This window comes from Cavia porcellus, unplaced genomic scaffold, assembly GCF_034190915.1.
Source record: "Cavia porcellus strain 051 isolate PalLab524CR breed Dunkin Hartley unplaced genomic scaffold, mCavPor4.1 scaffold_9, whole genome shotgun sequence".
Classification (NCBI taxonomy): Eukaryota; Metazoa; Chordata; class Mammalia; order Rodentia; family Caviidae; genus Cavia; species Cavia porcellus.
In genome coordinates, this window is record NW_026947492.1 from 85,435,444 (window position 1) to 85,460,822 (window position 25,379).

Here is a 25,379-nt window from a genome sequence, read left to right on the forward strand (position 1 = left end):
CCTGTTGATCAAATCACCTTTCTAAGCATCTCTAAATTCAGTCAAGGTGACAATCTCGTGTCACACATTGTATACAGAGGAGGTAGTGATTCCCCTATCCTCACCTTTTCTCCAAAGTTGCTAATGTGAATGCAAGGTCTTTGGACTGACATAAGGGTCCTGCCACAGTTGTGTATCACCTTACTAATGGGAGGGAGGACCCCTCAGTACAAAGCCACCATAATAGGCTCCAGAGTGGTCCTTCTTGACTAGATCTGCTGAGCCCTGAAGTGTCTGCATTTTTACCAAACAACTAAATAAATAAAATAATTTTCAAAGCTTCATTCAGGTATGCCGTCTCCATGAATTCCACTTTGATGGGTTCATCATTTGCTTGCTTTAATCTTTAGGTCTTTGGACTTTTCGTAAAAGGAGATGTGATACTACATGTTATGTTTACGGAGCTCATGAACTCATGTACCACACTCTGTACTGCAATGACCAGGACTCATTGTCATGGTCATCCTTTTAGATTTCTCCAAGTGATCCTCATCTTCTGGAGTTCATTTTCTAGCATGATCCTTTCCCACAGTCTAGAACTGAGCCCATGTGACCAGTAGAAGACTACAGGAATGATGATGCATGGTAACTTGGCAGGTTTTAAAACTGTATTGCACTCTTAACCTTGGGTTGTTGAATTTCTGACTCTTAGGGAGATCAGCTACCATGGCACAAGAGGACCAACATGGACCTTATATTCATATTAGCAACTTTTGAGAACTCCATATGGCAATAAACTGAAATGTCTTTGCCAGTGCCACAAAATGCCAGCCGTACAAGCAAATCATCTTAAGTTAACTTAAGGATAAGTTAAGTTATCCAAGAAAATAAAGTTGTTTGCTTCTTTTATTATTCTGCACAAGGGACTTGGCACACTGAAAACTTTCAAAAGATGCTTAACAAATTGTCATGCTACCAAAAGCCTCTTCTAAATAGGAAACTTCCTGTCTCTTCCTGTCATCTTCTCTGTCGGTGGAGTGAGTGATCCTGGACCAGCGAAATCACAGTAATTAATTACAGGTATTGGTAAACTGGAATATCTTCCCATATTACTCAGACAAGTAAGGCCATTTGTTTTCAAACTTTCTTTATTAAACTTTATATTTAAGAAATCTGAGAAAAGTAACATGTGAACTATAGCAAAAAGCAATGATGATGATTAGATATTTAGTACTCCAGAAGATGTAAACTGAGCACTCCCATGTGCTTTGACACCATGTTAAACTCTTCAAGGTCAATGGTGAATGAGAGAAGCTTGACTAGTTCTGGCCTTCCCATGGTGTGCTTTCAACTGTGAACAAAAGCATTGAAGAAACAGTTGTATGAATAATACCTTCGACTGCTATCAAGGAAAATGCAAATGCTTGCTCTTTTTATTGTTTTGCACCAGGGACTTTACACAATGCAAATTCTCAAAACATACATAATAAATTATCTTACTACCAAGAACCTCCTCTCCATGGCAGTCTTAATGTTTCCCTGTTACACACTGATTTTTTTTGTTTGTTTGTTTTTGTTTTTTTGTTTTTTTGTACCAGGAATCAAACTCAGGACCTTGCACTTGCCAGGCAAGTGCTTATGCCACTGAGCGATATCCCTGGACATTTTAGTGTCTCTGTTTTCTTCTAGGTTATTTTCTCTTGTCATTATCTCAGTCAGACTTTTAGTGACTAATGTTTTGATACTACAACCTTGACTTGATACTCTACAGGCTTTCTTAGTCTTTCTTTGTCTTTTCTTTTTTCTTCTTTTCTTCTTTTCTTTTTCTTTCTTTCTTTCTTTCTTTCTTTCTTTCTTTCTTTCTTTCTTTCTTTCTTCCTTTCTTCCTTATTCTCCACAACCCTTAACACAATCTAATATACCACATAATTCTGTTTATTTATGATCCTTTTCCCATTGACACGTAAGCTTCAGATTATAGATTTTGCTACAGAACATTAAACACTGCCTGACACACAGTAGGCACTGAATGTACACAGAGCATAGCAACTAAATTTATAAATTATTTTTGTATGCCAGGCCCTGTTTCAAGACTTTATGTCTTCTTCCCTGAAAATACATATCAAACCACTAAATGTCACAGCCCTGACACAGTCTGTATCAGTAAAGGGGTGTTGGTCAGAGGACCTGCCAAACTCCCACTACTCTGTGGTTCCCTTCATGGAGTCTCGTGGGCTTTGTGACCCTGCTTCAGGAATGCAGCCTGCACTGCATGGAAATAATATTCACGTGGTGTTTGTTTGGTGAGTTATTTCTCCTTGTGTTTGAGAAGGGCGGCACCTGGCAAGAATGAGGTGTGCACTGCTTGAGATCTTGCACATAGGTGTCAGCCTAGCCCTCGTGTTCCTCCCAACCTGTGGTGAGAGTTTACAGGACCTGCTTGGTTAGGTCTTTTACTGCCTTGGCCCTCCTCAAGAGTACCTAGATCTTCAGTTCAAAAGTACTATTTTACCACCCCGAATCCCCCCAACTTGCACACGTTGCTACTCTTGCCTCTCACATATTTCCTCATTCCGCCAAATCTGGAGAAAAAAGTGTATTGAAAAATGTTAACAAGTGAAGCAAAACTCTGTCAGTGCCATCCCAATCATCCTGGACATCAAATACTCCTAGATTTGTTTTTTAAATTTATCAAACCTTCATTACAACTTTCATGATAAAAATAGACTACAGATTACATGTAAAAAATAGAACTTTTAACTATCAGTTCTGTTGCATGAACAACAAATTTAGCAGTGTTTTGTGTCTATTGTGAAGACATTTTAGGCAAAGATGGTGGTGCACACTTGTAATCCCAGCACTCCAGAGGCTGAAGTGGGAGGACACCCACCAGTTTGAAGACATCCCGGGCCACATAGTGAATTCAAGGGGAAATCTTGTCTCAAAAAATAAAACTGATCTACAAAGTAAGACCTACTCTCAACATCCCCCTAATCTGAATGTATGCAGGTGTAGATATATATGCATAGGTGTTTCTATGTTTACACAAATTGTTTTACACTACCCTGCAGTTCTCATTAAACTATAAACTATTTACGAAACTTTTGGATTTTAGATGCTCTGAGATGAACTGAGTAGCTTCTCAATTCATGGTAGATGTTTTTCTTGTTTTACGTTTTATGATGCCCTTAACAACTGATTCTCCATTCCATGCTTTATTGCATATACTACACCTCTAATCAATGTATGCATTATTACCTGTATATTCCATCCCATGTATTCTGTGTACCAGTCCACCTAAGCCCATATCTTCTCTAATAATCTTGTAAGGGGTATGTATGTCTCATTAAAACCCCAAATGACATTGTTTACTTAAATGATGTGTATATATTTTTAAAATATACATGAATATTATACTTTACACTTTTTAAAATCAATCCTGTGCTTTAAAGATCTCTCCATACTAAATGTACTTCTAGTTCATTGCTTTTAACAATTAGTATTCTATAGACTACACTTTATTAAAAAAGGAAAACCTTATTAATATTACTTTAATTTCCACTTTCTGACATTTGTTTTACTTTTTTTTTGATTAATGGAATGAGAACAACACAGGACAATAGAAGGTAACTTTGAGGTTACTTACAATTGGGGTGGTAGATCTTTGACACAGCCATAGAACAAAAAGTTTTGCTCTAAAAGCAATTTAAAGAAAATAAAATCTAGTAAGTCAGAGATTTCTCATACCCTTGCAGTATGACTCTCCTGCTCCTCCCATTAAGAGTGGACAGGAATGTGACCTGGTCTCACACTTTGCAATGAACTGTGCAATGTAGTGAACCAAGGTGCAACTTAGCGGCCCTGAGAGAAATTGCTGATTCTACTTCTTCCACATGACTATCATAGAAATCAGGCCAGGCTGTATCGATACACACATATCCATTAGATTAAGCAAAATTACAAGAACAGCTGATTGCAGCTTAGCCTGCATTGTTAAACCCAAAAGTTGTGAAAACTAAAATGATTGTTGGTGTAAGCCATTTTGTGATGGCTTACAATGAGACAATGACAGCCAGCACAGTCTTGGTTTTACAGTATTTCTGTTTCTCCTGTCACTATGACAACTCATATTCTGTTAGTGAAGAATGTAGAAAGAAGATTTCAGCGTTTTATCTTCCATGTGCCAGGTGGCTTAACTACACCTTCCAGCTGTATTGGGGCCTCGGAGTTTCCTCTGCGTTACCTAAATTCATACATGCAGACACTGTGTGCAAGGCAAGATTTGCTAAGCAAGAGAACTGGATATGCTGGCTGTAATTTAGACATAACTTAACTGGGACATTAACAAACAAGCTAAGTGAGACAAAAACATAGGAAATCCATGGTGGAAGCAGGCTTTTGTGTTCGAGTTAGGGATGTCAGAATACATAAGACTGGGATTTCTACCTGTGCATGCAAACTAATTAAGTTTAAATATTAGATTATTAGAAGTTTAAATATTAGATTATCATAAATTTAAATATTAGATTATCACAAATCTTATTATCAACCAGGTGTAATTTTAACTCATTAATTAATTTCTGATCCTGTCTTACGCATGAGAATATGTGGGTTTTCCACCAGAGAGATTTGAGTTCAAATTCTACCCTAGCAAAGTTAACTAGCTATGCCTTTGTGTAAATAGTATTTTACATACCTCAACTAATAAGGAGATATAACTGTGGAATTTTCTAAAGGATTAAAGGAGCTCAATAAATGTAAGTCATCTTTATACTGAAGTTAATTATAGCAGAATGTTCAACATAACAGTACCTGTGTGGTCCTTTCTATGATCACCAGTTATCACTGTGTAGGGGATAGTTATGTGCAACCTTTTATAAATATAATTAAATTATCTTCTTGTTTTGAAAATTTTAACACATTCTCCAGATTTTCACACGCTGAATTTGAATTTTCTCTCTTTTGTTTTGTGGTTCCTGAATTTTAAGCTGCTTATTTCAATCTTTATTTCTACTCTTTTAAAAAGAGTTTTAAAAAGAGTTCAGCCTTCCCAGAACATTTCTTGGGGAGTTGCTTTACATTCCTACTTGCTTTTAAAGAGAAGCTATGCAAAGACTTCTATTAGTACTGCTGGAACTTCAATTGTTTTTAGTTACGCACCCTGCTTCCACCATTTTTTGCAGTCTATCTTGGAAGGTGACTTCATGATTACAGTTCTATGTTCTGTGTAAAAGGTGGGTAGTAAAGTCGACCCTCTCATATAAAATTCTTTTACTACTTTTGAAAAGCTTTCGTTTACTTAAGAGTGAGCTAGATCAAAGGTATGAACATTACAACAGAACAGTAAGTCTCCTGGAAGAGAAAGTATGTAGACATCTTGATGGCATACGAGTAGGCAGAGAGTTCATGAAAAAAACACACATTGCAAAGGAAGTACTTCACAGAATCAACAGTGGGGATCTCATCTTATTAAAAAGTGATTGCACTTCAAAAGAAAACACCAATAGAGTGAAGAGTAAACCCACAGAGTGGGGAAAAATTTCTCCAACTGTCTATCAGAAGATTTCTATGCACAACATATACAGAACTGAAAAAACTCAGACTTCCTAAATGCAAAGACCCAATAAAAAATGGGCATCAGAGATGAATACATACTTCTCGGAGGAAGAAATATAAATGGCAATCAATGTGAAAAAATATTCAATATCACTGGTCATTCAAGAAATAAATTAATACAATACTGAGGTTTCATCTCACCCCAAAAAGAAAGGCTACTGCTCAAGAAATCAAAATCAACAAGTAATAAACACTGGTGGGGCTGTGAAGAAAAATGTTGGTGGGGGTGTAGAATGGTACAACCACTGTGGAAATTAGTATGGAGATTCCTCAAAAACTAGGATTAGAGGTCTCACTTGAGCCAACTATTCTCCTGGGTATTTTTCCAGAAGAATGAAAAACACCACACCACAGCAATATATGTGTTTATAACAGCGCAATTGGTAATAGTTAAATCTTGGAAACAATTCAAATGCCTGTCAACTAATGGATTTTAAAAAATGTGGTATTTTTACATAACAGAGCACTTTAGTTACAAAGAAGAATACATTCAAGCTATTATAAGTAAATGGATGCAAGTAGAGTCCATGTTCATTAGTGAAATAAACCAGACGCACATATATAAACATCATATTGTCTTCCTAGTGAAAGAAACTGAAAAAGTAAACAAGACCCAAAATGTACAATAGACATTGTGAAAAGGAAAGAAACAGCTCAAAATTAAAGAGCAACTGGGATGGGTAAAAGGATAAAAGAAGGAAGAGAATATATATATATATATATATATATATATATATATATAGTTAAAATAATTATACTACTGATTTCTCTTAGTTCATTGAAAAAGGTTTGTGATCTATTCTTTGATCTATTTGATCAATTATGCATACCTATATATTGTAATCTAATTAACCACTTTAAAGATCAGAATATATATTAACCATTTTCATTTACCCATTGTCTTATTTTTGAAATTTAGCATGTTTTGTTTTATTTTGCTTAAAATGAAAAAGAGTAAAATGAAGATAAAAATAATCAGACCCATCTCAAAAGAGTATTTCAAGGATTAATAGGTTATTCCTAAAGATTTGATAATTTTAGCTTTCTTATACACGTATTTGAATTGTTTTACTTAATGTTATCCATAACTTGAAATATGGAGTCCAATTAGCATGTGGTTAATTATTTCAGTGTCATTTGAAATTTCTCTTCCTCTTTCCCTGTCCGTTTCTCTGTCTCTCTCTGTGTCTCTGTCTTGCTCATTAAAAGATTCTATCAACTGGGTCATAAAACAGCTGATCATACATGTATAAACTTATTTGAGGACCCTCAATTCTATTCTACTTGAAGTCTTTCTGTACTTATGCTAGTAGCCATAGCTTATGTATTATTGTGACTTTGTACTATGTTCTGAAATGAGAAAGATTGATTCCAACAACTGTGTTCTGCTTTTTCAGTATTATTTGGGTCATTCTGGGATCCTTGAATTTCCATATGCATTTAAGAATCAAGTTGTCAATTTCTAAAAAATGATTGCAGTTGTTATTGAAATTGCATTGAACTTTTAGAGACAGTTGGAGAAAATTGTCATTTAAAGAATTTTACATCTCCCAACCCATGAACATGGGACAGATACTTTTTGAACAAAAACAGTGTTTTATGGTTCATTTTGTATGGGTCAGGCACTTCTTTAGGTAAACTTATTTCCAATTGCTTTATCCTTTTGATGTCCTTGTGAGTGGAATTCTTATGTTCTTTCTGGACTATTCATTGCAAGTGTATAGAAATGCAACTGATGTTGACATATTCATATCATTTCTGCAAACTTGCAACTCCAAAAAAAGGAATGACAAACACAAATAGTACACTTACACAAATTTTTATATCATCTTATATCACTACTTATACTGGCGCTTTTATGTCTTCATGAGAATTTTAGTTACTGGTTCGTATCTTTTGTTTTAATCTTTGGGGACTGTCTTTGGTAGGCTTTGCGGCAGGCTTCTAGCAGCAAACACTCAGTTTTTGTCCTTCAGAGCATACTGCATTTTTGTCTTTCATTTTTAAAGGGTAGTTTTTTTCCAAACAGAATTTTGCTGGACAGAGTTTTCATTTAGCATTTGAGAGTGTTACCTGGCCACCTTGTATCCGCTGAGGTTTCCGATGAGAAATCAGCTCTTAATCATATTGAGCATGACGAGACCATGAGGCATCACCAGGGTTGCTTTCAAGATTCTGCCTTCAGTTTTCAAAAATTTGCCTGTTTGTGTGTGAGCTCTTTGATTTCTACAACACGCGGTTGGTGGACAGTCTTTGATGTGTAGATCAATAATTCCTATCAGAATTTTAGCATATGATGCATTCTTCCAATGTTTGCTCTCTCTCCTCTTTCTAGGGCCCCATTACACATATGCCAGCATATCTGATGGTACTCAACAAGTCTTGGGGCTCTGCTTATTTTTCTTTCTGTTTTGTCCTCTTGTTACTTAGATTAGATAATCTTTTTTTGTTCTACAAAATCTCTGATGATTTCTGCTTGGATACATACACTATTCTGCTCCTATAGTGAATTTATATTATGGTTACTGTACTTTTCCACTCCGTATTGCTCATGCATATTTTTTATTCATATTATTTATTTATGAACACATCATATCGTACTTGCCTTTAGTCCTGGAGATATGGTTTCCCTTAGTTCATTAAATATAATTTAAATCACTTCCTAAAATTCTTTGTTTGCTAATTCCAAGGTCTAGAATTCCGCAGAGAGAGAATCTATTGACTTATATCCCCCTGTGTATGGGCCCTATCTGCTCATGTCTTTGCATGTTTGCAAATTTTTTTGAAATTCCGACATTCCTTTCACTTGAGTTTTTGTTGTTGCTTATTGTGGTAGTACTTTTTGTGTGTTTGACTGGTAAGTTTCTGAACTAGTGTTTTGAAGTCTGCATTCTCTGCCATGTATGGCCATTGAGATGAGGCTTACTAGCTTATTGGTCATCTAGTGGTTGAATGGATTTCCCTAAGTGCCTTAAACTAAGAGATACTGTAGTCCCTGCTAAGGGTCTCTGGCTGTGTGTTGGGCCTTTGACACTCAGCTAGGCAATGTAAAATGCTGTCTTGGTTTTCAGTGCCTACTCAAAGAGCCTCACGATCAGAGGCTGAAAGCTGAAGGCTTTCCAGGTCTTTCTTTTGCACATTCTTAAGAATATTCATGACCCAGCAGTGGTGGAAGTTTACAAAATTCTTATGGGCTTCTCTCTTCTCACTTTTCCTCTTAAACCTGCTCATTGATCTACTGTCTGTTCTAACTTGCATCTGTCTCTAAGGGATCGTCAACATCAAGAGCTGATTGTGAGTGTTTTAGATCCACATCCACTGCCTCCATGCCCGGATGAGGCTTTCAGCACAGGGTTACTCCTGAGTCAGGTCAGCTAAAGATAAGCCTTTCATGTGAGTTCTTCCACGGAGCCATTGGAGAGGCCAAAGGCATCATGCCTTTAAAATTAGGCTGAGGCATTGAGTTTTATGCCTGGGCTATCAAGAGCAAACACTGGTGTCTTTCGAGGTTCCCCGTGGGAAGGAAGGAAGGACAGGATGAGAGAAAGCTAAAACCCCGGAGAGTTTGCTGAGGTGAAAGCAAGCTTAGCGGTCACAATTTATCTTTAAAAAATTGAGGCCAAGGCAGATTTAAACCTATATAGATGTAAATCCATATATTTGAATTTTCATCTAACACAATGAGAAATGGGAAATATTGACTAGTTATTTTTTGGGGGGTATGTAATTAGATTCATCTTGTCTATGTCCCAGCTTTGGAATAGATTGTTACACAATTTAGAAAGTTGTTACTCATATTGCATTAAATATGTTATACTTTATTGTTTTATGCTGTATTGGAAAGAAAATGAGATATTGCACGCCAATTTGTTTTATTTGTGTTGGAACATCAATGCATGCTTGCGCTAGGATCCAAATTTATTGGCTCAGATCAACAAATGAGATGAGGAAAGGAATATAACTGGGTCTAATTATTTACAGACTCTTTCTTTTCTTTTCTTTTCTTTCTTATCACTTGCTCCCCACTCCCTGCTCTTCCCCAGCTGAATTTAATTGTGTCATCCTGGACACAGTGCCCCTTCTAAAACTCAGGTTGATATTAAATTAGTGTAGTAGTATGAAGAAGTAGAAATTAAGAGGTGGTTCGGTCATGGGGGCTCTGCTATTATGAAGGGATCCATGGCGCTATCAAGGGAGTGAATATGTTATCTCAGATTGTCTCTTGCCCTCTCATTGTCTTCACACACTTCCTCATCATATGATGCCCTCGACGGCCCCACTAGATGCAACCCTTCCACATCTGCTCTCCCATAGTCAGAACTGTGAGAAAAAGCTATTAGCTTTATAAATTACCCAGTAGGTCAGCTTATAACAACAGAGCACAGATAAGATACATAGCAACTTCTGAGTCTCCTTTCTTGAGTTTCTGCTGCCAGCAAGTACCACACACCTTGAATCAAAAAAAAAAAAAAAAAAAAAAATCCCAAGCAAGGGAACTAGCTAGGCCAGTGCATGCCCTCAGAATTGACCTTCATCAAGAAGTTGAAGTATAAATGGACCAATGTAGACCCATGGTCCTTTGTTCCATGCAATTCAAAAAATAAAATGTTGTTTTTCCCTGAAGTAAGTGGCAAGTGGGTGAGCTGTGAAATGTGTGTAGTTAAGAAACTTGCTGGTCAAAATAGTTATTTTAAAACATTCATTGGAAGCCAAGCAGAAATTTTAATCTAGTCTCAATATGGCTCAATGATTTAAAAAAAAAAAGCTACTTATACTTTAACACCAACAGTAAGAACAATGTGTGACCCCAAACCTCAGTAAAAAAGAGTGGGAAAGGAAAAATTGGAAAAGACATTTAAAAAATAGAGAATGGAAGGAAAAAATGGAAGCAAAGCTTTTCTAAATGGCGAAGAGAAGAAAGACTAAAGTGGGGGGTAATGGTAAAAAAGAATTAAGATGTTTTATGTGCAGACCCATGTCCCTCACAATGGTGTGATCATTATGTATGGCAAATGTGTACTAAAATATAAATTATTAATTATTTTAAAAATCAAATTCTTTCCCCCATAACAAAAGGGCCAGTAAGCTTTTATCTTTAATCAAAGTTTTAACTCATCTTGAAAAAAAGGTTTAAATACACAAAATGAAAAAACTAAATGTTTTTCAGCTACTAAAGTTGAATTTCTGAGATTGAAAGCATAAGTTTCCATCCTGAAAAAACAACAGAATGGAGGAGCCCTATCTGAACACGGACAGTTGTGAATGCCTATGGGATCACGGGAGCAGGATAATCACAAACACCTCGATTCTGTCTGCCTGTGGCAGAGTGAATATTTGGACTCTCCAACCCAGATTATTTAAGGCTGAGGTGTGTGCATCCTTCTTTTTCAAATTTAAATTATTTCAATAATGGTTTCAAATCTGCTTTACTCAACTAAACAATAAAGACTTGAAAATTACTCAGTTAGCTTTAGCATTATTAGATTGACAATTCTTGGATCTGATTGATAATTCAGATCCAAGAACACAATCTTTCTGTTCGTTATTCTCTACTGGCTATGCTGAGTGAATAATTAATTTATGGGTGCAGTGTGCTTATATTTAGGATGTTTGTCCTGTGTCCACATATGCAGTTTAAATTAAATCCAACAAGAGAGATGGCATATAATGTAATTGTGACCTTCAAATCTTAAAATGGTTTTCAATTGATTATCTAAAGATGTTTACTCTCATTAGCCCAACTTAAAATTTTAGGATTTTTAAAAAATTGTTCAACTCTTCATATTATAATGAAGTGGCAGCAATGGATAAGAAGATTATACAGCACATAATTTCCTACTAAGTAATAATCACACACCAATTACCCTTTGAGGGAGCAATCTCATCCCCTACTTGCTGCCCTTAGCTCTAATTATGTAATTTTTGAAGCAGATAAATTTTATGAAGATTTAAGGTACTACAAAAGATCATCTCATTTCTCCCTACTCTTTCAATATTTTTTAAAGTCCACTACTACAGCCTAGAAAATTGCTATGATAAATAAAGATTATTCTACAGAAACTTTCAACCACAAATATGCTGCTCTGAGACTGCATGTAGAAATAATGGTGGGCATGTTTATTCTTCTTTTAACAGTTAATTAAAAGCATCTCTCCTTGTACACTCATTTCTTACAGTCCCAATCATGCCAGGTTTCCTTGCGTGACAACAGAGATATGCTGGATGTAGACTATGTTGCTTCCACTGCAGCCCAGATTCTTTTTGAGGAATATGGGTTCTTCAAAGCTGACTCAGGTAGAGGATGCTGTGTGTATCATTTATTCCTGAGCGTAACCCTAAAAACAATTGGTGAAAATGTACAACATGAGATGAATGGGAAGAATGTTTTGTTTTGTTGTTTTGTGGTAGCTCCTCTCCCTAGACTTAGTATTCAAAATAGATCAAAATGACACCATAATCTTTCTCCCAGAGGAGGTCTGCTATGATCTGCTCTTAGTCAAACAGGCCGTAGAGGTGGCTTTTGGAAGTCAGTCTATAGACATGGGAAGTTTCCCACTTTTAGCTCACTGTTAGATGTTATAGGACAGTGAGACTCCTAGCTAATTCCTGTGCATTCATCGCTGAGCCAGCACAAAAACTGTACTTTCTACTGTGTGACACCACACTCCATGACCTCGGCCACTCCACATATTCCATGTTTGAGTGATTCTTTTGGAGATGTTCTCTGAGCCAGCTGCCTTCTGGTGGGTAAGTGAGACCCATTTGTTAAAACAGGAGGGCTCCGCTCCTAAACAAATTCTAGTGGAAAGGATAGCAGAAGGGAGTTTGGTAAATTTTTTATAATGTCTCACAGAAAGGGATTGGGGTTTATGAAATATTTCCTGCCCAAGCTTTTGAACATCACTTATTTTTATCAATGGTGGGAAATTAACTTTCCTTTCTGAAAATCACCACCATACAGAATCAAATTTAAAATAAGTATGTGTAATGCTATCATAGTCACTTGGGAATGAGGTTCACAAAAAACTGTACATATCTGAGCTGTACAACATGATGGAATATAGACTCCTGTTTTAGTGCTTGAAGCACTAACTATCCCAAGGGTACAAAAGAAAGTTAATTCATACACATAAATGTGAACAGTATACACATCCATAGACACTCATCCATAGTCAGGATCCTCTCATTTGTGTAGCTCTTTAGAGCAAAATACCAAGCAGAGGATCACATTAATTCAAATTTTATAGAACCTCCGTAGTCTAGGTTTTTTAGGTCTACTTTTTCCTTCACCTCAGTAGATTCAAATGCTTGTTTCTCTGTATATGTGTGGCCCAGTGCTCTTGGGGGTACACTGGGTTCCTGAACGCATGCCACTCGCCACCCTTCCTTATTGGTATTAAATGAAATTGTGAGAAAACAGATAAATTATAATTAAGTGAATATATGCCAGTGTGCCCTGTGATCTGTCCTTCATTCCTTCTCCTGCTATCTTCAAATTCTCCACTAGAGGCGATAAGTGGGGCGAGGAGAAGAGTTACTATTTATGTATACCATATTACAAATACCATATCTGAATTCTGCCTCTTCTACTCTGCTCTATTCATCAAAAGTATGAATTATACAATAATTTTGGTAAGCAGTAAGCACTGAAATAAAAAGTTATGGAACACATGAAAATCTCTGTTACTGAGATATAAATAGGAGCATACTGTGATATGAACTCCAAATCTCATCAACGTGTAAGATGTCTTTTGCTATACTGGCCCCCTAAGTATTAAATTTCAGTATTGATTTTTTTTTGTCTTTTTCCTTTTTATCAGTATCGGGGATCAAACTCACGACTGTCTGCTCGCAAGGCAGGCGCCAGTATTGATTTTTATAACCTTGAGAAACAGGGCTGATAGATTATTAGAGAGTCTTGATAGATTATTAGATTAGACAGTCTTTCTAGATTTATTAAAGAGTCTCCCTGAGACTAGCAGGGGTGCATATGTCAGGGACTCTCTTACTAATTTACAGGAAAGTGTCAGATTCTAATGTGAAGTGTTTGCAGACAGAAACTGGGTCTTTCTCACTTTTATTCTCATCACTGAAAATGTATTAGGTATACAAAATTGCACATTAAGTAAAAATGTAAATTAATAAATAATAAACCACTGAATAAATAAATAAATAAATATCAACTTGGAGAAATGAAAGTAGGATAGCAAAAACAAACAAAAAAATCCCAACCAGCCAAGCAACAACAAAAGAAACCAAGCCAAACAAGATCATTTAAATCTTTGACCAGAGGGTGGATTAAATCTACTTCGATTTTTTTTTAGAACTACAAAGATAAATGATTATTTTTTCACTCCTTTTTTGTAAAAGTGTATGTACTAGGAGGTTGGTAGAATCAAATAATTAGTCTTGGGAGGAAGCTTGTCCAGTCAATTGGACTTAATCTAATGGTGTTACTGATCATGTCCCTCCTTGACTATTTTAACCAGCAGGCACAGTGACATGGTGGGAGAGAGCACTGCAGGTGTCCGGTGAATGCTCTCTATGCAACTGAGCTGGCAGGGCCCAGGGGCCCAGCCTGCCCCAGAAGCAGAGCTTTGTGAAAAGTGAGTCATACAGGATAGGAGGAAAGGACATCTGGGGCCACATCAGGTAAGGCATTTTACTGAGTTATCAGGAAGATTTTGAGGCATTTGAGAGGAATGTGACGGTCTACCTACTGTGACCAAGGAGAGAGGGACACTAAAGTGGTAATAAAATCTCTGCCTTTTAATAAGGAACATTTCTATATGAAGAAGATAGAAAATAAGATTTATAAAACAAATAAAGAGAGAGAGAAAGAAGATTTTTTTCCAGAAATGCGAAACACAAAAGTACTCACAATTTTAGATAAAAGGTGATTAAGGTCAGTCTTTCTTAGAAAGTGATACTTTAATTTTACTCTGAATAAGAGAAAACCTAGTTTCCTGAATAAATAGTGGTCAGAGGAATCTTGCCCAAGGAACAGTGAGGGAAAAACATTGATCAAATACCTCACATAGAATTGGAGATATAGCTCAGTGGCACACTGCCTGCCCGGCAAGCGCAAGGTCCTGAGTTCAATTCCCAGTACCTGCTCCCCAAAATACTTCCTTCACACTGCACTTGGTGAATTTTCATTTAACAATAACCCTTTAAGAGACTCTTAGCATGGCTCATACTTGGGAGGGCTCTATTGTCAGTGCACAAAATCTTCAAAGCTAAGCTAATTTTAGCTAAATTCCCATTTTCTCTCAAGTCAGGAGTATCATCTAAGATCTGTCACTATACCCTCTTAAATCCTACATTCCTCATTTGAAGATGGGACCAGCAAGGCCTCCCAGAGTTGTGACGATTAAGTGAGATAAGCTGTACAAAAGAGCTAGCAGGTCTACTGATGTATAATTTTTAATTCAATAAATATTACTCCCTCTAAAAACTGAAACACACTGAGTTTGTATGGTTTCCTGAAAGTCACTTTTCTTTATAGTAGGCAATGCAAATCTGGAGCATGGGAAATTGCATTTAGGACATCACATCACACACAGTGGGACTCTTGTCTGTCAGAGAATGTGAGTCCAGTGCTCGCTTCGGCAGCACATATACTAAAATTGGAACGATACAGAGAAGATTAGCATGGCCCCTGCGCAAGGATGACACGCAAATTCGTGAAGCGTTCCATATTCTTAAACGATAAAGTCAAGAAGAGCATGGAGTGAAGTATTCCAGATCCTAAAGCAAAATGATTTCCAACCAAGACTGATATATCCTGCAAAACTATCATTCAAAATAGATGGTGCAATACGATACTTCCATGACAAAGAACAGCTGAAGAACTTCATGAACACCAAACCAACCCTGCAAAAAATATTGAAAGACAGTTTAGATACACAAAGGAAAAAACCACTAAGCAAAGCAAATAATTAAACAGAACCGAAAGATAAAGATGCAACAGCAGAGAGATAACATTCCTACAATTAACCAGCATTTAACAGTAATAACCATTAATGTAAATGGTCTCAATGCACCAATCAAAAGAAACAGACTAGCAGAATGGATCAAGAAACAAAATCCAACCATATGCTGTTTACAGGAAACCCATCTAACCCAGAAAGATACTCACAGACTGAAAGTCAAAGGATGGAAAACAATTCTTCATGCAGCAGGAATCCAAAACAAGGCAGGAGTAGCCATTCTGTTTGCAGACAACGTGAAATTTAAACCAACAATGACCATAAAGGACAAAGAAGGTCACTACATACTCGTAAGGGGAAAACTCCAAGAGGAAGAGATAACTATCTTAAATATATACACACCATGTACTAAATTAAAATCTAAATGGGTCAAAGATCTGAATATTAAAACAGAAACACTAAATCTATTGGAAGACAAAATAGGTAGAAACCTTGGAGACTTAGGAGTAGGTAAAGAATTCATGAACAGGACTCAAACCGCACGGGAAATACTTCCCAGAATCAATAACTGGGACCACTTCTTATTAAAAAGTTTCTGCATGTCAAAAGAAATCTCCAGCATAGTGAAAAGAAAACCCACAAACTGGGAAAAGATTTTAGTGAACTCTCTCTCAGACAAGGGCCTCTTGTCTAAAACATATAAAGAATTAAAGAAACTCAGACCTCCGAAATTCAAAGATCCAATCCAAAAATGGGCATCTGAGATGAATATGCAATTCTCAGATGAAGAAATGCAAATGGCAAATAAATACATGAAAAAATGCTCATCATCATTGGTCATTAGAGAAATGCAAATTAAAACCACACTGAGATACCATCTCACTCCTGAAAGAATGGCCAGGATCAAGAAAACCGACAACAAATGCTGGAGAGGCTGTGGGGAAAAAGGAACTCTCCTGCACTGCTGGTGGGAGTGTAGACTGGTACAGCCTTTGTGGAGATCTGTCTGGGGATTTCTCAAAAAGTTGGGACTGGAAATCCCATTTATTCCAGCTATTCCACTTCTAGGCATATTCCCAGAAGAACTGAAAGCATCATACCACAGTGATATATGTGCACCTATGTTTATAGCAGCACAATTTGTAATTGCCAGATCTTGGAAACAACCCAAGTGCCCATCAACTGAGGAATGGATAAAAAAGTTGTGGTATTTCTATACAATGGAGTATTATTCAGCTATAAAGAAGGATCACATTGAGATATTTATTAATAAATGGGCGCAGCTTGAGACCATACTCATTAGTGAAATAAATCAATCTCGCATGTGTGAATACCGAATAGTTTCCCTAATGTAAATAATGATTCAAATATATAAAAATATGTGGTAATCATGATTCCCCATTTTGTGGCCTTGAAGCCTTATAAAGTTTTCACTCATTAATTAGAAAGGCTTTATTCTGGGCTTCTTGATATGAAAATATTTGAAGCTAGAGTATATGAAGTTTTATCCAAATATTTCAAGGAAAAAGACACTATGGTAACTACTATTAAGTCAGGTTATAAGGTGGTGAAGTACTAGGTTGTTGAAACAGTCATGCTGTGACCTCTATTGTTATATTGTTATGTCCTGTTTTATCTCAATCTCCCCCTTATTGTTTCAAAAAAATTATTTAGTCATTTCTTATGTTTGTCTTAATTAAAGAAAAAATTCAAAAAAATTAGGATATATAAATAGTAACTCTTTTCGATTTCCTATTAACTTGTTTTGAAGTCCTGTAGTACTCCCTCGATCTTGTTTTGACTGATTAGACTCTGTTCCATTCTATATGATAGTATCAAGTGAAGACATAGGCAACTACTTTGAAGACAATAAGATTCACTAAGATACCCATTCTGGTTTGACTATTGTCTTCTTTGGAAGTCCTGTAATGTTTACAATGCCTAAGTTTTATTGGTCTTGTTCTCTACTGTTTTGTCCAACTTTATAATATCTAATAAGATAGACAATTCTTTTTAAGGAAACAAGGGACAACGTTGATAACCATTGTTGATAAACTTGTACTCTGTTCTACACCATGTGCTATGTCTATCCTTGGTATTGACTGACAGCTTTGTTTTGCCATATTTGACTGTATTCTTCCCACCCCCACCCCCCAAAGAAAGTAATAAGCACTAAGGAGTAATAAAATCCAAGATGTGTAAATTTTGTTGTAAAAAAGAGAGGGAAAAAAAAAAGAAAAAGAGCTCTAACGGATATAACAGCAAGTGTGTTTGGGGGTGTTAAATAGCTGACTTTATCAATGTTTTTGGAACATTGAACACAGCTGTTTGCAGTCTCCCTGTTTGAATGTCCACCTTGTGTTCTTTGATACTGTGATTTGAGGAACTATTTTCAAGAAGATAGTGTGTAATCTACTAGCAGGTAATTTCTTACTGTTATGTTTTTTGTTTTGTTTTGTTTTGTTTTGTTTTGTAGTTCTGTATTGCGTGTACCCTTACACTGCTTTGGTTTGTTTTGTGTTTTTCTCTTTTTCCTCTTAAATAAAAAAAAAAAAAAAAGAGAATGTGAGTCCAGAGCTGGGGATCTTAAAGCAGGAAGGCTGAGATGGTCACCTTCTGTCAATATTTCTGTCTCGATGAAGCCCCAAAGGCTCATGCACTCATCACTGGGGCTTTCCGGATCTGGCTGAATCTATAGTGTTTTGATACTGGGATTAAGACTGTGGGATCTGAAACTAATTCACTGGTTGGAGCTAGCATAGTTCTGGGGGTGACTGAGTGGGTTTACTGGAGACCGAAGCACCAGCTTGGGTTTGGGTGGTGCCACCCGAAGATTTCACAGCCTGGTTGGGATAAAAGGAACAGAGAGGCTTTCTTTTGCTGCTGCTTGCTGCTTGTCGTCTGCCACACTGTGAACTGTCCCTCTTCTGCCAGGCCCTTCTGTATGTCCTTAACCCCAACCCCAACCGTGGACTGAACCCCTCCACAAACTTGAGCTGAAATAGTTTTTCTTTTAACCTTTGAGTGTCAGGTATCTTGTCTCGACGATCCGAGAAGTAACTCAGACACACCTTTGTCATCCTGTGCCTCCTTGTGATGAACTGTTCACCTTGTGTGGAGTTGATCCTGGGCTGCAGACTCGGTGATAAAGCAAAGGGGAGCGCTCCTCAGGCACAAACCGAAGACACCCTGAGGGCACAGAGGTCGTAGCCGTGTTTCCTGAAACTTTGTCTTCCTTGTTCTTTTCAAAGAAATTCTGTCTTTTTAAGAGGTTAAAAGGACCATGATTTAAAGTTGCCCTCTGTCTCCTATTCTTGGATGGCTAAGTTACATCCTGTCCTTAAAAGACTACAAGAAGCAAATTTGGTTTATATTTTGTTTTGCACTGCAAAATGTGGTCTTAGAGATTAGGATCATAAAAGTCTCCATTATGTGCTTCGCTAGCAGTATTTTAGCCATAAGCCACAGGAACTCAATTCAGACTCTTGGCAATAGAAAGAGAATATGCAAGTTCACCTATGTGGAAACTGAGAAGCAGCCTTGTAGAAAAGTCCCCTGAAGGTACTCTAGGACTGTGCTCAGCACTGGGTCTCACTGTGGAGTGTCCACCCTAGGTTTCTATGTATCAACAGCCCTTTCTTTCCCCTTGTGAGCAGTGACTCTTCATGCTGTGTTGCTGTGAGATTAGGGTAGAGATGGTTCCTATGAACACCAACATTGCAAGGCCAGACCATATCCAGAGCACGTAACTCCCCAAGAATGATGTAGAATCAAGGCTCACGCTACTATGGTGCACCCACAGCCCAGGACTGCTGCAAATAATTCCAGGAGATGTTTTTCAGAGTGCAAGTCTTTTTGTCTGAGGCCATGAGCATCCAGAGGGTCTGTCGCGGTGCACTGGCTGGAGACGAGGGCTTCTGTTTTCCTAAATTTGGGTTTTGCTTTGTGCTAAGTTCCAAGGCAAAGTACTGTGCTTGCCTCAACGAGTAGATGGAATTTTGCTTTGTGCTTGCCTGCCTGAGAGTAAGTGAAGAGTTGTAGAAGTAATCCACTGGCTGCCCGTGCTGTGCTAAGCTGGGCTGATTCTGAGCCCATGGTCATGGAGACTTTGCCTCAAGAGGGTGCCTCAGGCCCATGCCAAGGCAGAAGGTAATACAGACTGGAATGACCATCTGTCACATGAAGACATGGGTCTCTGCCTGGTGGCTGCATCCTCAATCACTGACCTGAGTGGCCACTGGATCCTCCGTGGTGCTAGGTTTTATTGCAATCGGCCAGCACTGGCTGCAAGGCAAAGTCCTAAGCTTGCTCTTTCTGTTTCATTCCTCAGTGAGAATTGCTCTCCATTGCCTGAATGGAGACAAGTGGTGGTATAGATCATCCCTGGCTCAGCTGACTGATGAAACCCAGGAACTGGGTCCACAAGCCATGGCCAGGGAGCAGGGGTCTTGGGAATCTTCTTGGTACAGAAGTTAAACCGGCTGGATTCTGTACTCTGTGCCACCCTTGAAGCTTGGTACTCATTTCCTTTTCCTTTTCCAAGTGGAAAGTGTCTCTCTCCCCCTGATATATTGCTTGGAGTTGGAGACAGGATGACATTCCAAATCCTTCTTCTCTGCCTTCTTCAATGCATTTTTTATTATTACACTAAAACTGGCCTGGGGATATAGCTCAGCAGCTCAAGTGACTGCCTGGAAAGTATAAGGTCCTAAGTTCAATTCCTGGTTAACTCCCACCTCCAAAAAAAGACCAAAAGTAAGAAGCAGGCACTGTGCTCTCTCACCTGGTTTGTTGAGACTTCTGAAGTTAATTGGATGAGGCAATAGCTGTCCAAGGTAATGTTTACGGAGGGACAGGATTTCTAGAAAGTCTCAGCCACAGTCTTGCTCTGTTGGACACGTGTCCATTTTTATCTCAGTCATTGTAAATCAGGAGAGAATATCTTCTGATCTGCTGCCCCGAATTGCATGGTCACATCCAGTTGCCTAAGGAGAGATCAGTGTAGTTGTAATTTCTGCTAGGAAAACATGGAATATGGAAAGATTCACTCCTTACAGAGAAATCAATGCCTTTTCACAGGAAGAATGGACAAGGGCCTTGAAACAGACTTGTGCTACAAATGAGGGTAGAGGAGTGAGAGTGAAACACTCTTTATGTGTCTCTAAATTTGAATTTAGTATGTCTACGTGTATATGTAAATTGAACTACAGTGGGCGTAGTGGCTTATGCCTGTAATCCCAGCACTTGGGAGGCTGAGACAGGAGGATTGTTGCAAGTTCAAGACCAGCCTGGGCTACAAAGTGAGCTCAAGGCTAGTCTGAACTGCATAGAGAGACCCTGTCTCAAAAAGACACACGTACACACACACACACACACACACACACACAAACTGAACTAAAATTGGAGAATTACAAGACCCATTGCACCTTTTGGGAAAAGATGATGACTATTTCTGTCTCCCAAATATATTCTCACTTTGTTTTTAAAATCTGTGGACTTTCGCTTAAGATTACGGTCTCTAAAGGCCAGGGGCCAGGGATTTAGCTCAGTAGCATAAGCACCTGCCTGGCGAGCATTAGGTTGTGAGTTCAATTGCTGTAACAAAAAAAAAAGGTAATGTATATAAAAAGAGATTATAATCTCTAAATATATCTATTCACATCCATAGAAAAGCAATACAGAAAGATGATGAGTACTTAGACAAGAACCCTGAGGGGAACACTACAAGAACCAAAGCTAAAGTTTCAGGTTTATAGTCTCATACACTCAATTCTTTCTCCCTATACAGGAAGAGAACCATTGCAATTATTTCTCTCTTTTCCAAATAAGGATCAGTGATGGTACTTTACTTTCTCGTTATGGGAAAACACTCCTCCTCTGTTTCTGTTTTGTAATTTTTCTTTTCTATTTATTTGACATAAATATGATAATAGAAGTTCTCATGGAGCTTGGACAAGAAATTGTTGCTTTTTGATGGGTATAAATTTTTCATTAATAAAATTATCCTACATTTCAATATGTGACGTACGTTTCAGTTCATGGACTTCACATCTGCTGTGTCCTTTGATCTTTTCAACATCACAGGTAAGAGAACATCTTTATTCCAATTGTTAGGGGAATAAACTAAGCAAAAATAGGCCTGGAGCTTTACTAAATCAAGAAGGGAGCAAAAGTAAACGGGAGGGGAAAGGAATGAAAAAATAGATTGAAAATATATTATGTACAAGCACAAATTTCCCAAGATGAATATGAAGATTATGTACGACAAACATGTACTGTTAAAAATTAGAAGTCTACAGACTTTCTCACTAAGACTTATTTTGTTCTATTTTTCCTTTTGACTCTTACTCCAGTCTGGGTCACCATAAAAATGGGCACTTTCACAATTAAGTATTCACGATTGATTCAACAGGCTATTGAGGGTGCAAATAACTATTTAGGTGGGATGTGATCCAGCATGTTTAAAGAATTACTTCTCACCTAATTGGTGCTTACTTCATTCTAGCTAAAAAACAGCAAAACAAAACACCACAGTTACAGAACTGCAAGACCCTTCCCCATACATTACAATCTGATCTCAGAATCCAGGTTCTCTTTTTTTTTCACTTTGTTTTACCTGCATGATAGATGTTTCTGTTGAAGTCAAAATTCTCAGTGATATGGAGGAGGTGACTAAGTCAGATTTACTGTGGTCTGTGGGTAAAGCATCACCAGGATGGATAGAAAATGTCAATATCATTGACCTCAAGGGAGATATGTGGCTTTTGCACAAAACAGTTTGGGTTCCACAGCTAACAACAAACTACAAAACAGAAACAGAGAAAGGACTTCTCATGACCACAATGTAAAGTTCCATGATTTATCCTTATTTGGAAAAGAAATGATCGTAAGAGTTCTGCTCTTATACACAGAGAGAATTGCACGTGAGGCTAAAATTCTGACATTTTAGCCCTAGTTCCTTTAGTGTATGGCTCGGAGTTCTTGTCTAACTACTTGTCATCTCTCCATTTTGTTTTTCTACTTATTTGATGTCACCTTGATGATAGATGTCCTTATGGAGTTTGGACATGATATTGTTCTTTGTTGATACAAAAGTTTTCATTAATAAAATGATTCTGCATTCTAATACATGATGTGCATACCTGTTCAAAGACTTCACATCTACTGTGTCATTTGATTTTTTCAACATCCTAAGTAAGAGAGCATCTTTATTCCTACTGTTAGAGGATTGAACTAAGATTTATAGGAATAAAGCAAATTCTTTTCAAACCCTAAATGAATGCAGAAAAATCGGCTACTAAAATTTGTCATATATACGTGATATATACATATATGTCACAAACACATGCATATGTGTCATATATATGTTATATATATGACAGATACATATATGTAAAACACATGCATGTATATGATATATCTAGCACAGAAACTATTCTTCAAAATTTAGGGTTACACTAGGCAAAATTTTCTTTTCTAACTTTAAACAAATGGATTTTTCTTTCTTCTGTGTCTTTTTTTTATAAGCAATAAATCACAAACTAATATTGGTAAACATTTGTTGTATGATGAAATTGATATGAAGTGCTTTAGATCCATTATCTCACTTACTTCTGGCTAAAACTTTCTCTCTTAGGAATTCCTCTTAGTCACATTTTACAGGTGAGGTATTTGAAGCTTAAAGAGCTTAAGAGATGTGCTTAATGTCATCTGCTGGGAGACTGAAGTCTTACACACTTTGTAGCACTTCCCTAATCCAAAGCACTAATATTTACTGTTAAAAAATGAGAAGTCTACAGACTTTCTCACTAACACTTATTTTGTTTTAGTTTTCCTTTTGCCTCTTACTCCAGTCTGGGTCACCATAAAAATGAGCACTTTCACAATTAAGTATTCACGATTGATTCAACAGGCTGCTTGCTTTCATCTTTCTTTTAATCTCTTTGGGAAAAATAAAAAAATAGATGGGCAGGAATGCCCCTCGGGCAGAGGCACTCTTTTCTTTACATTGTACTTTTCTGTGTTTTCAAATGGTTCCCACTCTCATTTAGTTAGAGCATGCCAATTGATCATTTCATTTTCCATTTCATGGAAATAAAAATGTATAACAGTATTTTAACTCTATCTGACTCTCTGACTTCTCAGAGTTTCCTTGGAGCCTGTTATCCATGTCTCTGCCTTGCATTTGACCTAAATTCTGAAGACTCCCAAATACGCTGTGTTATGTTAGTAGAATTACTAATTTAAATAATTAAGAGTCAGGTATCACCATCAGGCCTTTCGGTAGAATGAGTGTTATGAAAGTCTAGGATGAAGTTCCAGTGTGAAGCCTTAACCTTGTTTGACTGTGAGCTCCTTCTCAGGAGAAAAACTTGTAGGATTTCAATATGAGTGAGTTGAAAAACTCATGGAGGTCTTTGGGCGAAGTAGTGACAAGATCTAATTTTCAGTTTTTCTGCACCTAGTTGTGATAAAACGAATCAAACATCATTTTCTTTAAAAATCATACAACTGTGTCAAATTTTGCATAACTAGCTAAAGGTTTTCCAAGTATGATAATGAAGTTTATCAGCTTATATGTTAATGAAGCCCAATGATTCCCAAGGTAGCTGTGCTTAATGAAAACTACACCAGGACTCTCACAATCAAGTTGCTGAAGGCTGAAACCACTTAAATCACTAGAGAAGAATAGTACATCACATACAAAAGTTTGAGTCACAGCCTGAGACAATGCACAATGACATTTTTAATGTGCGGAAAGAAAGGAGCTGTCAGCTCATAATTCTATACTGTGCAAAGTAATCTTTATAAAATAATATGAAATAACGTCATGGTTAGGCAAGTAAAGGCTGAGATAATTTCTTAACAGCAAACCTTGTAAGAAACTTGAAATTAAGTACTTCAGAGTAGAAAAAGTAATATAGGATGGACATGTGAATGGACAGAAAGACTAGTCAGCACCATGCAAGGACAAAGTAAAACACTCTTCTCGTGTTAATCTCTTTAAAAATATTCAGTTATGTAAACCGTAAAATAGTAGCACATGAAGTTTACAACAATGAAAATGCTAAATTTAAGTTAATACCACAAAGGAAACGAAAGAGGGAAGGGCAGATACATTATTATAACATTCTTATAACAACCCAGGAAGTGCTTTAAGTACATATGAAATGGAATACTGAAAACCCTGAACCAGTGAGTGTAACGATAACGCAAAGAAGGTATAGAAAATGACCTAACAAAATAATCATTTAAAAAATAAAGGCATGGATTGGTGATTTCTAATACTCTGGAAGAGAAATGGAAGTGTGTAGACATTGATGGTTAAACTAGACATTATAAGATTAGTAGGAATTGTGACGTAGTCCCAAGTAGAGTGAATGGGATTGGTTAATGGGTAGATATAGGACACAAGACTATAAGGGGGAATCAAAGATGGCACCCAAGGCCTTTGGACAGAGTCACAGGTAAACGGCGTGACATTTGCTTATGTGAAGACAAGTGGAGTCAGAGGTTATGAGCTGAAATATGGAAATCTTATCTTGAAACGTAATCAGATCTTACATGGAAAAGGCGCATTAGACATTTAAAGATTACAGTCAGGAAAAAAGATGGTACTATGGATAAACATTTAGGATTTACTTATTTACAGATATTAAGCAATAATGGGTGCACAAACTTTGAAGATTTTAGGGGATATCCAAGAACTGAAGGGAAAAAACTATTGATTAAGCAAGTTATCTCTGAGGAAAGGTTTGGATTTCAGATTTTGCTTCATGAAGTAGCTAAGGTAGATGGATATGGATGTGTTACACATCAAAAATTCACACAGTGAAGAAGTAATGGACTGAC

The 25,379-nt window shown here is 37.2% G+C and overlaps 1 non-coding gene across 1 annotated transcript; it reads left to right on the forward strand.

Annotated features, from left to right (window-relative positions):
• The first annotated feature begins 15,194 nt into the window (after nt 1-15,194).
• Nucleotides 15,195-15,301, forward strand: LOC111755491 (U6 spliceosomal RNA). The gene has a single exon (XR_002790040.1). It is a non-coding gene; the product is annotated as a U6 spliceosomal RNA (small nuclear RNA).
• The last annotated feature ends 10,078 nt before the right edge of the window (nt 15,302-25,379 follow it).